Source organism: Medicago sativa, chromosome 3 (assembly GCF_051527215.1).
Source record: "Medicago sativa cultivar Bolivia chromosome 3, Bolivia_mono, whole genome shotgun sequence".
Classification (NCBI taxonomy): Eukaryota; Viridiplantae; Streptophyta; class Magnoliopsida; order Fabales; family Fabaceae; genus Medicago; species Medicago sativa.
In genome coordinates this window covers 23,925,930-23,939,521 of record NC_140751.1, presented here as the reverse complement: position 1 = coordinate 23,939,521, position 13,592 = coordinate 23,925,930, and the positions used below count along the sequence as shown (strand labels likewise).

At 32.2% G+C, this 13,592-nt stretch overlaps 2 pseudogenes across 1 annotated transcript; both read right to left on the bottom strand.

Moving 5' to 3' along the window:
• Positions 1-262: 262 nt before the first annotated feature.
• Positions 263-3,642, bottom strand: LOC146936532 (uncharacterized; annotated as a pseudogene). The gene is made up of 2 exons (XR_015029974.1): positions 1,897-3,642; positions 263-1,481 (listed from the first exon to the last, which is right to left on the bottom strand). The product of XR_015029974.1 is annotated as an uncharacterized LOC146936532 (transcript).
• Positions 3,643-4,267: 625 nt separating this feature from the next.
• LOC146936531 (uncharacterized) lies at positions 4,268-7,420 on the bottom strand (annotated as a pseudogene).
• Positions 7,421-13,592: the final 6,172 nt, after the last annotated feature.

Below are 13,592 nucleotides of genomic sequence, written 5' to 3'. Positions count from 1 at the left end.
GGTATTGAAGACTAACTCTTACAACCAACATTTTAGGTACCAAGAACATACGATGTATGTCTTGATCTTTTTACTTGAAGTACATATGCGGGGAAGAAATTTAGGTTTTCCTGAGTTATAATTAAAATAGATTTTGAAGTTTATTAATTTGTTGTTAATGTGACTCGAGAGCGAAGGTGTCAAATTTGATTGTTTTAAGAAATTCTTTTTGAATCTTTGTTAGGAATTTATTGTGGATGACTATTGTTAAATAAAAATAAAATAAAAACAATAGAGTTTTTCTAATAAGAAACAAATAGACATAATGTCTTGGATAAAAAAATTTAGGGCCTTACAAAAACCCTTTCCCAAACTAAAATCTTATGTTCACCTGACATCCAATGTCTTCCTTAACCCACCTTGGTCAACAGGTGAATGGTTGCGTTCAGATCGTTCATATAAGTGTTATATCTCTGCTGCAGGAGCACCACAACTACGTCGTCACCTGTAAGATATGTTCTCGAACAGATCATATGTGCTTAAAAGATATTTTGTAATAATTAAAATATTAAGAATAATTTATTTTCTGTGACCTATCTTTTTGTTATGCTAAAGGGACAAACATGACTTGTTGATGTACTTGCGGGACATTTTGTAATAATTATAATATTAAGAATAATTTTTTACAAATCCATAATAAAAAATATAAAGTTTATTACAAAAAGGAAAATGAGCATTAGAAATTTTAAAGTTACACTTTAAAAAAAATGTAGTTACATTTATTACAAAAATAAAAAAGGAGGAAAACATGTCTACAATTGTCATATATGTTTGTAGTATGATGATTATTTGTCTTTTCCAATTTACGGTTGCAACAAACTTTGAACGCAAACAAATTTCATTCTCTTTCTTTATGAAAGAGTATTGGCCATGTGTTACTGATGATGATTGTCCAGGTGATCTGTGCAAGAAGATTTATCAGATACCAAAGTGTGTGGGTGGATTGTGTAAATGCTTTTCAGCATGGTTCCGCCAGTGGGAAAGATGAAAAATATTATGTGCTCGTATGATTCTTCATTTGGTGCCAGACCTAAGCAAGTACACAGCTGCTCTGCTATAATTTTTCATGAGCTTTCATTGAGTTATTTCTTTTCCACCTAATAAACTTTTTTTTTTTTAAATTTCAAGAACCTTGTAATTATATCTCTGTATTGTAAAATGATGATAATTAAATAACACGGCATTAATACATATTATTTAGATTATCTTCTTCTCTCTTTGTTTTAGATATATCTCCATGACCTTCAATTCAGGCTTTACATTTTCTCTTCTACCATACCTCTCTTCTCTTCCCTCTTTGCAAAATTGACGACGGGTAGAACACAGTAGGATCCAACCTTTGATATCCCGGCCGTATTAATGGTGCTGAAGTGTTACGGTCCAGAACTCTTGATGGATTTGGGTTGTTGTGGACATTTTCAACTGGGTTGAATGGTCAATTTCTGAACAAACAAGATGAAGCGATACAGGAAAGTATTTTGAAAGGAACACAAAACAAGTCGTACAAGGAAGACAAAAAAAAAAAGGCCACAAGAGTATGTTAACAAAGATGAAGGATAGAGTGTGTGTAGCTATCTAGTAACTAAATTTAATCCAACCGTTAATTTAAATCCAATGGCTATTAATAACTCCTCTAATCTCTCACCATAAATACTCCTCTCACTTGATATATATATATATATATATATATATATATATATATATATATATATATATATATATATATCTTTTGGAAATATACAGATTAGATAGAACAAGACCCATGGTGTTTAACAAACCATAGCTTATTTTAATTTAGCTAGACATATATTATGTCAAAAGGCAATAAGATAAAAATAAGAAATTAGACTGACTAACCTTAGAAGGAATTATAAAGCTGAAGCAAGAGAAGAGAATTCACGAGCAGAGTTAAGAAACAAAAGTTTATTTTTCAGTATTGTACAACGAGCGTAAAACTTACTAAAAAGCAGAAGAGAAGCGTGCTTTCTAAAGCACAAAAAACCTCTATATATAGAGGAAAATGATTCACTATTTGAATCAGTAAAACTAAACTGTTACAACCGGTATTCGGTAAGCAACAATAATTACAAACGATAAAATAAAAGAGTCAATTAATGATGTCGGGTACGTTTTGTGGGCCCCATCGGACACATCAACAAAGACTAAAGCACAAAAATACAAAATATCAAAAGAAAAGTAAAGAAAAGCAATTGCTAGTGGCCACTGTATTGCCGGCCAATACATTAATGACTATTGAAGGAATCTTTGAAATTATTTCTTCAATTATTTCATTGGTCCTTTGTCTTTTTGATCTTTAGAACCAACGGTGTAGATCGTGGCATCGAAGATATCTTCGGTAGTAGGTTCATAGTCTGGCTGAGATTCTCCGGCCAAATTAGAATCAAATGATCCCTGTGAGGATGTTGACATTGTATCATCCTTTGGATTTGTAGAGAAAGTAGAATAGAATTGCTGTTTCATGTACTCCATTGTTCTGAGCATTATTTGATTCTCAGTTTCACTAGGATATTTTCTTTGAAAGTAATTCTTCATTTGAAGTAGAAGATTTGGTTGAGAACTTTGTTCTTTATCTTCATTGATTTGGTCTTCTTTAATAGTGTTTTCAACATTTTTTATTAAAGTTTGAACATCTTCAGTGTTCATTTTAGACCACCATTTATAGAAGAATACTCTCTGAAGGACAGGAATATTAAGCCTGTCTCTAGCCACTATAAGTGACCATCTCCATATCCATGGTATTTGGAATTTGATAAAGAATAACATTGGACTTTGACCTGTGATTAATTTATCTGGTCTTATTTTTACTACAAGAGGACTATTGTCACACCATTTTTTATATAATTCCTGCACATTTGTCGGCAGAATTTCATTGGTTACAGGACCAAATTTTGCCCACCAATCACAAAACCAATTTGGTATAGGTTTGTTAATAATTTGAGGGTTTATTGAGAAAAACCAAGAATGCTTATTCTTGGGATTTTGATAATAAAAAGCTTGGACATAGTCCCAGTAATTAAAAGTGATAATTTTATCCTCAGCTATTTTTATAGCTTTTTCTTTATTGGGATCTAATCCCCATTCTTTTGGAGACAAAATTTTTGTGATATGTCATTTGATAAAATTTATAAATTTTTTTGGATCATTATTGTGAAAATAATGAGTAATGGTCACAGATTCTGTGAACGTTAAAAGAATTTTTAAATGGGGTCTAGATTTTCCAGACAGGCCAGGATAACCTTTTGATTCAAGGTATCTAGTTCTTATAACCCAACCATCATTACTGGCTAATTCGATATCATCTTCTTCAATATGAAAAATATTTTCAGTAACAGGATTTTCGAAATATTCCGAAATCTGTTCTTCAGTAGTGGCTACTTCTTTGTAAGATATTATCTTATTAGAAGAAGAAGATGCTTCTTCTTTTTTCTGGGTGGTAAATGATGCTTTACCTTTGTTGTAAGAAATTGTGGTCCAATCCCCTATTAGGGGAGTGTTTAACTCATGGTAAGGTAATATATTATTATCTCGACCTCTACCATAGCCTCCTGGGCCACAACCTCTTCCTCTTCCCCTATTAGGGGTTTGTCATTTCCCTGTAAAAATTCACGGGTCAAATAGTCAGCAAGATAATTATTTTCTCCTTTAATAAATTGAATATGAAAATCAAAGACAGCTAATTGAGCTTGCCATCCTGCAAATATTTGCTTAGAAACAAGATTTTTAACATCTTTTTCTATTATTTGTTTAGCAGAGCTACAATCAATTCTTAATAAGAATTTTTGATTTAATAAATCACTTTGAAATTTAGAAATACATTTAATTATAGCAAGCATTTCTTTTTTAATTGTTGAATATTTTGCTTGGGTCGGATTCCATTTACCCGAATTAAATCTTATTAAAACTTCTCTGTTATTTTCAGGTATAACCTGTTTAAGTATGCCACCATATCCAATATTGGATGCATCAGTTTCAACTATTTTGAAATAATTGGGATTGGCTAAAGAAAGACAAGGAAGGCATTTAACCTTAGATTTAATTCTTTGGACAGCCTCAGTATGCTTATCTGTCCAAGGTCCAGGATTTTTTCTTAATCTATTGTATAAAATAGATGTGTCTTTAGCAAAATCTTTATAATAGTCTGAAATATAATTCAGACTTCCAAAAAATCTTTGCAATTGTTTCTTTTCATCAATAATATCAGGAAATTTAGAAGCAAATACAATGCTTCTTTGAATTGGGATAATTGTTCCATTGTAAATTTCATGACCTAAAAATCTTACTTTGGTTTGAAAAAGTCTCATCTTAGGGGCAGATATAACTAACCCATTTCTTTTTATGATATCTTTGAATATTTTCAAATGCTTCATATGTTGATCAATGCTTTTAGAAAATATCAAAACATCATCAATATAAACAATTATAAATTCAGAATATGCATTGAAAATGTCATTCATAATTTTTTGAAATTCAGAAGGGGCGTTTTTAAGCCCAAAAGGAAGGACAATCCACTCATATTGTCCAAAAGGAGTGGTAAAGGCAGTTTTATATCTGTCTTCTTCGGCAATTTGAATTTGCCAATATCCAGATTTCATATCAAATTTTGAAAAGATTGAGGCATTTCTTAATCTATCTAATAAATCTTTTTTATTAGGGATAGAATACCTAATCCATTTTAAAGCTTTATTTAAAGGTTTATAATTTATAACTAATCTAGGAACTCCACGTTCCTTCTCAGCTGCGTTATTAACATAAAAAGCGGTACAACTCCAAGGAGATTTTGATTTTCTAATTAATCCTTTTTCAAAAAGGGTTTGAATCTCCTTTTGACAAAGATCAAGATAATCTTGATTCATTTGGGCAGGTCTAGCTTTTGTAGGAATTTGATTTTCATTAAAATCATCAATATAAGGTAAAGTTATAACATGCTTTTTTCTTTCCCAAAAAGCATTAGGAATATCACTACAGACTTCACTTTGAAATTGTTTTTCAATAGACTTAATTTGTCTTTTAATGTCATCTTTATTAAGTTGATCATTAAGGTTTCGAAAATTAATTTCTTCTTTAAGAAAACATAATTGTTTTTCTTTTTTAAGTAAAATATCTTTTACTTCATTTAACATTTTAGTTTGAGGATCTGTAATAAACTCAAAAATTATTTTCTTACCTTCTAAAAAAGTAGTAATTCCCTTTTGATCAATATTATTGATAGGCATAATAGCGTTTAAAAAAGGGGTTCCTAATATAATTCTATGAGTTAAATTCTTTATTAGAATAAAATGAGTTGGTAAACACACATTTTTATTACAGACGTATGTATTAGTTAATTTATACTTAACCTGGAGTTTATTACCTCCAGCTTGAGATATAGACTGAGTAGTTTTGTCAAAATATTTAGTTGGAATAATTCCTTCTTGAATGTAGTTAAGATATGCACCACTATCTATTAACGCTATTTCATCTTCAAGATTGAATTCTTTATTAATAATAAGAGTAATTTTAACAAACCATTTTTGAGAAGTTACTCTTTCTAAAAGGTTTAAATAACCTTTTTCAGGATTTTCTTCTGAAGTAGAAGCAATTTCTTCTATAGAAATATTAGTGTTTTTACCTTTTTCTAAGACGCTAATTCTTTGAGATAATATATTATTATCTCTTTTAATCTGAACAATTTCAGATTTTAAGAGATTTATTTCTCTTTTTAAATCATTGGTGGAAACAGGGCTTTCCTTAATATTGGATTGATGAAATCTTGATAAAACTTCGCTTAATGATAAGGTGCTTCTATAATTAGAGGCGTTTCCTATTTAGAGTTTTCCTTTATAAGGAATTCCATCATTTTTCTTCTCAGATTATCATCTGGAATTGATTCTAAAACCTTTAAAGTTTCATCTTGTTCTTTAGTAAGAACATTTAATCCAGTCATTTTAACAATAGCTTTCCAATAATCACATTGGCAATCATCATTACTATCAGAATCAGAAGATGATTCCTTAATAACCTCGATATCATTTTCTGAGGAATTATTATCACTATGTTCACTATCACTATTGATAAGAAGAACTTTTTCTAATTGAATACGAAGATTTTCATCTTCTAAATTATTAAGAGCCTTTTTAGTCCAACATTGGTTGGCATAATGGCCTATTTTGTCACACTTATGACAAGTTACATTCAAATTTTTGTCTTTTCTTTTTCTATTGTCCTTATTAGGATTCTTAAATTTATTTCTAGAAAGATTTTTTCTATGTTTATGTCTCTTCTTATTAGAAGATTTATAGTCATCTTTATTTCTATGGGCTTTCTTACTAGAAATCTTATCTCTTCTCTTACTTTCATTAGTAGGAGGTTTTCCTAGGTCAAAAGCAAATTGTTCACAGAATTCACCTAATTGGTGTTTCTCTGTTAATTTTTGTTTTTTCAATTGATTTTTCAACTTTAAGTCATTGCATAAAGTTAATCCTTCATTAATACATGTACCAATAATTTGGCCATACGTTAAGTCTGGGTAATTAATGTTTATCCCGTCATTTTTATTTCTTAAGGATTGTCTAATTTTTTCAGCAAATAAATAAGGAAGACCATCAACAAATTTTGATTTCGAATGATCGGCATAGGGGTTTTTTAATTGAAAAACTCTTGATAAAAAAGTATCTTTATACCATCTAAAATGAGTTAAAGATGGACATCTCAAATTTTGAAGAAGAGTACTTAATTTTTCAGCTATAGGAACATTGGATCCTACAAAATGATGAAGGATAGCAAGACACAGAGTATAAACTGCATCTTCTTCTTCAGTTTTTAAAGTAGTATTATTAGGTCCTTCTACTTTAACAACTGTCTTTTTATGGTTTATGACCTCAAGTCTCTGATCTTCATTAAGATAATGGTCCCACCAACCTCTAAGTTGGCCAACAAAACCAGTTGCAATAAACTGAGCTATAGACATATCACGGTTTCCCTGTTGTTTACAAACAGTGGAATACATAATCATACGATGTATAACATCAAGAATTTGTTTCTCATTTAAACCATCTATATTCCATTCATAAATGGATTTTCCAGAATAAGAAGTTTGATAAAAGTCTTTTTCTTCAAAAAGAACATCTTGAGGTGTAGGCCTCTTATAATAATATTGTTCTACTGATCTAGAGTTATAAATAGGATTTATTTCAGCAACATCTATGTCTTGATCTTTAAACATAGCAGTTAATTGGTCAATATTTCCAATTTCACTATCATTATCATTATTCTCAGTATTACTGGACGTTTCAGAAATTTCTTTTTCATACAACATATTAAGTTTAAGTTGACTAAGTTTTTGTTCAAGAACTTTGACAAATTCGTCAGTTTCATTTTCCATTTTAAAACCTTTTATATTAATAGGTGGTTGAATTATAGGAGTTTCAATTAAAGATGTCGAAGAGCTAGGAACATCAACAAATTTATTATCTGTTATATGTTTTTCAAAAAGATTTTTCAAATTAATTAATTCTTTTTCCATGGAAATAAGTTGATCTCCTAAGCGATTAAGGAAAGCATTCGCATAATTTTGAGACTTTATTATAGGATTTAATTCTTGAAGGGTAACCTGATCATTTCCAATTTTTTCACAAATATAAGCGGTGGCTTTGACATCTTTTCCTAAACTTTACATTGTTCAGGAGGAAAAGTTGAGTCAACAATTTGACCATTAGAAAGAGTCCAAGATCTGGATTTTAGGACTAATATTTCATTATTCATTTTTTCTAAAAAATAGTTTAAAAACCATTTGACAAATGGAATATAATCCATTTTCCTAGCAAGATCATTATAAAAATCTTGTTTTATTTGGGCTAATTCCCAAGGTTGAAAGGTTTTAAAATACCACTTTCTAAATTCATTATATCTAGGCATTTCAAACTCATCATTGATAAGTTTTCTAAAATCACTTCCTGGTGTAAAATCCATAAAAACTATTGTTTGGGAATATGAAAACTTATTTCTGATATTTCAGATTGAGTAGGTGATTTTCTACCTGTATTATTTTGGTTATAAATTCCTTGAGGAATTTGATTTTCACTGATTATTATATTTTCTACTGACTCTAATTCTTCTCTTATCTGAGAAGTAGATGCCCTAGACAAATTACTAGGTGCGGTATGAAAATCATTGATATCATATCTAGAAGATAAACTTCTAGGAATAGTTAGACTACGACGAGGATTAAATTTTACTTCTATATCCCCTTCAGTGGTCTGAATTATTTGGTCAATATCCTTATTAAGGATAGGTTTAGGTTCAACTTCTTGTTGGAGATCCCAAGTTTCAGGGAAAGTTATTTCATCCCATCTAATTAACCTATTAGTAGCAATATTTGAGGTCAGAAGATTAGTCTGAACTAAAGTTGTTTTTCCAGGAAAACTAATATTATCTGTTTTAACTTGAGGATTTAAAATATTAAGAACTTTATAATGAACTCTATAACAGAAGGCATAATTTCACTTCCTGATTTGAAATTATATCCACTAGTGTGAATTTTTAACTGCATGGCATCATAAAGGTTTTTGTCAGTCATAAAGGAAAAATATCAAAATAAACTGGTCCATGACATAGACTAGTTTCCATTAAAGCTGCTAGAGAGGATTTAAAGTCTTTACTCCTTCCATCTCTAACATAAGCCATTAAGCTAGCATTTAATCCTAACAAAGTTAAAGGTTTAAAAACTACTTGTATTAATCCAATATGGATGTAATTATAATTCTTGTAAGATTTTAAATCTTTTTCTCTAATAAGATTAATAACCTTACTTTCATCAAAAACTTGAATATTTTGTTCAATAGTTTTCACAGCCATACGTGATAAAATATCAAACCTTCCAAAGCTATATATTTGCTTAGGTGAAACAGAAGGAATAGTCCATTTATTTAATTGATCTAAATTGGTTGGATATTCAACCAAATCTCTATTTTTAATTAAATTATCTTGATCATAATTATGATCTTCAGACATTAAGATGATTAAGATAAGCTATAGTTTGTTAAATACCATGATTATAGTTCAAAGGAATCTGCAAGTTTTCAGTAACAACATCATAAAGCCTTATTTTTAAAAGTTTAATCTTCTTCTTTGTAAACACAAAGTGTTTAAACTATCAACCCGCACGGACAGTAAGGATTTCTCCTAAACCAAAGAAGTAAGAACAATTTTAACAAAAAATTCTCAAGCTACTATTCATCTTTAAATACTCCCTCCTCTGGGAAAAATTTGTGAATTTTTTGAGAAACATTAAAATTGTTCTTTGGATCTCTTAGTATCGGTAAAGGCTCTGATACCATTCTCAAGGTAATATATATATATAGGGCTGTTAATTTATACCCACCTTGATTCAGGAGGGTTTTAATTTAGTAGTATTTATTATTTATGCCTAATTTTCTAGAAATTTTCTATATTGTTTTCAGTTTGTTATTTTTGTTGGCCCATTAGGGTTTGTTATTTCCCTATTTAAGCTTAACAGTTGTAGCATAAGAGATAACTTTTATTCAATCAAGTTTTTCTCAATTTTTGGTGGATTCCGAAACCCTGTTTTCACAAGTTTGTCACTTGCAAACTTGTTCTTTTCAATCTAGGTTTAGCGCTTGCTAGCCTACGCTTACGTACTGCGTCAGTTGGTATCAGAGCAGATTTCTCATGTTCTTTTCCTAACCTTATCAGCAATGGCGGATCAACCGGTGACGATAATGGCGGATTTAACCGTGACAACCAACGGTATAATTGTGGACTCCAAAGCTTTGACAGATCAGATGGTGGCGTTGACAGGTAAGATTGACAACATCAACAACCACAACTACAACAACAAAAACAATCCGAACAGGAGATGTGAACCAATTAGGGTTCATGATGGAAACAATCGAATTAGTTCATGATGTGAACCAATTGTGGACTCCTAAAAACTGAACACACTGATCAGAAGCTAAATGAGACAGCTTCTGAAGTGATACTCAAAATCTAAATGCAGCGGATAAAACAGAGAGAGAGAAGAAGAAAGACACAAAGCAATTATAAAAGTTCCTTCCACAAACCGGAAGTAGTCCTGTCCCCCTTGCACTTCCAAGGAGAGTTCACTAGAATGTAATATCTGATTACAAATGCTCAAGCACACAGCAAGAGACTTCCTTTGCTCAAGCACACTTCGCAAGAGTCTTCCTATGCTCAAGAACACAATCAATAGACTTCTATGCTCAAGCACAACTGCAAGAGACTTCTAGACAAACAAAATTGCACAGAAAATTGTTTGAGGTTGAACACTTGATTTACAATCAGAGGTGCTCTCAATACAAATCAGATACAGACTCAATAACTTAGGAATTTCTAAGATATGAACTTGAAAACAGAAATTCTAAGTAACTTTGAAAACAGAACAATTTCAGCATAGTTTTGGCGCTTGTAAATTGTAGTTGAGTTGTATGCCAAACTCTAAGTCTTCACTCCTTTATATAGAGGTGTGAAAGAGACGTTGTGAAATTGCCAGCACATCAAAAGAGTCGTTGTTGAAGCTTGATCTTTCACCAATGATCTTTTGCCTGATTTAGTTGTTGTCCTATGAAGAACCAATTTGAAATCCATTCCTAATCCAAAGGAACATCTTTGCAGGCGAAGCCGTATTCTGGAGCTGTTTTCTTGTCTTGTAGCGTGGACACAAAACAAAGTAGTGGAGAAGGTGATTGTACAGTTCGTACATAGTACAATGTCAACGCTTTCATTTCTATTGCAAGCAAATGCCTTCAAACACCTTTGAAATGACCGTTGCAACATTCCACTAGTTCTCTGTTGTCCTTTGATGAATTTTGATCAATGAAACAACTCTTGAATCCTTGAATTTTGCAAATATAGTTGATCTTCAGCTTCTGGTGAAATGGCTTCTGATGAGGCAGCTTTTGATAACGTAGCTTCTGATGATAACGTGGCACTTCAAGACCTCTAGTCTTCAGGAGCACTAGTCTTCAGGAGCACTTGACTTCAGGAGTGCTTTTTGTCTTCAGGAGCATATTTCCTTCAGGAGCGTCTAAGCTTCAATTTTGTTGATTTCTTTTGCTCTTTATTTGTTCTTCAGTACCAATTAGTGATGTAAAAATTTAACTATGGTCTTGTACACTTGAACAAATATTAGCTAGTCCAATTTACAATTTTTAATACCTTGTTATCACCAAAACTCTTTAAGGTTTATTGTTAAACACATTTTGTTCCAACAATCTCCCCCTTTTTGATGATGACAAATTGATAAATTGTTGTTAATCTAATTAACGAGTTGACTTTGGGGTTCTGAGGTTTGTAAGCTCAGAGTCTGAGGTTTGTAAGCTCTAACTCCCCCTGAGTCTGATAGTTTTTAAGGTGAGGTTTGTAAGCTCCCCCTACGTTCTATCCAGGTTAATTAAATTCATTTTAGCGCATAAAAAATATCAGAGCTTAAATAAAATTGAAAGAATTAGATTATAGATAAGAAGAATGGTTCAATTAATTTTATTTGAAATTTGATACTCCCTCTTTTAGGTAAACAAAGATAGAAGTTTTTTTTTCAAAATTTTCAAATATTATTAATGGGGCTCAGTGCCTTTAAATACTATCACATATACTCCCCCTTTTGTCAGTAACAAAAAGAAATAAACAAAAAGAAGAGATAAAAAAAATTCAGAGCGATAAATAAACATATAAACCATCTTAAAACAATAATCAGAGCATAAACATCAATCAAGACTATCAGAGCACAAACTAAGTAAACACAAGATATAAATAACTAATATTACTCAGAAGTGAAAGGAGTTCAGAAGCATATAATAGTCAGAAGCGAAAACTAAGTCAAAAGCAGAAATAAACAACATATATCAGAAGCATAAAGAAACAAAAACAAGCTCTAGGTGTGCAACTAAGGGTTTGGCTTATTTTGATTCTCTAAAATCTTCTTCAGAATCTCTTGAGTTTCTGCGTATTTTCTATCCATTTCTGACTTGTAGTTTTCTTCTCTGATTCTTGCTTGTTCAACGTCAGCTTCGAACTTGATCATCTTTAGTTTCTGCTCTTGTAGCTCTCTTTTCAGCTCTCTATTCCTTTCTTCTAACACCTTGTTTTTCTGAACTAGAGCCAGATCAGGTGTAGTATTGCTCAGATTAATCTTTGAAAGGAATGATACGTCTAGATCTTTGGGGTGAATGTATTTAGGAAGGAAATCCTCAGGTTCTCTTCCTCTTATACTTAATGGATTCTTCACCCAGGTTCCAAGGACCTCTACTCCTTCAGAGCTTGCTTCCATACCACTTAGCTAGTCTTCCAGCTAATGCTTAGCTTCTTCTTGAGCTTCAATGCAGGAATCATGCAGAGCTGAGATGACGTTTACTACCCTTTCCTTCAGTCTCCTCCACTGCTTCTGATAGCATACTTGATGACTCAAGTCATATCTTCCTTTTATCAGGAATCATGCAGGAATCTTGTAATATTTGAGAATCCAGGAATATGGTGGGTGGTGACGGTTGTTTAGAAGGTTTAGGTGGGGTTGTGGGTACAATGGCTAGGTTTGTTGGTGATTGGCCATTTAAAGTTGAAGGTTGGTTGGTTGAGGGTTGGTCAGAATCATTGTCAATGATCATATTAGAGGAATGATCATCTTGATCATCCTCAGAGTCGAAATCCATATCATTGGCACTATTGTAGTGGGTGATCTTGAAAATTTGAACAAGTAAAGGAATGGTGGGTGATTGGGTTGGCTTAGGAACAGGTTGTTCAGGAGCAACAGGTTCAGTTTCAGGTCCAGGAACAGGTTCAGGAACATGTTCAGCAACATGTGGTTGTGGAAATGTTTGTTCAGGAACAGTGGGTTCAGGAACGGTTGGTTCAGGAACAAGAGGTTGTTGTTGTGGTGATGGAGTCTTTTTTGATTCAGGTTGTTGTTGTTGGGGGCTTTCTGAAATGACTTTTTCAGAAGCAGCTGCTTCAGAAGCCATTTCAGAGGTTGTTTGTGAGTTTGGATTAACCTCACCAGGTACAATTGTGTTGAGAGGTTTGATGTTTAGAGGTTGAGGGTGATGGCGAAGAATAATATCAATGTATTGGTTTCTTCTCTCAAACATTTCTTCTAACTTTTGATCAATCACATGACCAACAGGCTCATAAGTGCTCGTCTGAGAGGGCTTTTTATAGGTTTTGGTTGATGTTGGATGGCTTTTTACTAGTTTAGGGTAGCGGTGACCTAGGGGTTTTTCATCATCAGAATCAGAAGATGATGATGAGGTTTCTAGAGAGGTTGAAGAAGTGTTGCTGGATATCTCATGTATTACAGGTTCTGTGTGAGAAGAGACATTACCTGATATAGATGCTTCCGAACAGCCAGCTGTTCTCTTCTGATTCCTTTTAGCAACAACTTCTGTTTCCTTAAAAATATGAGGAAAGTCCTTGATCCTCCTTACTGTTGGCTTCCTCTTCTTTGGTATTGTAGGTTGATCAGGAACAATCATGGAAGCAGCAACTTCTTCAGATGATGGCATTGAGGAACCTCCAATCTGAAG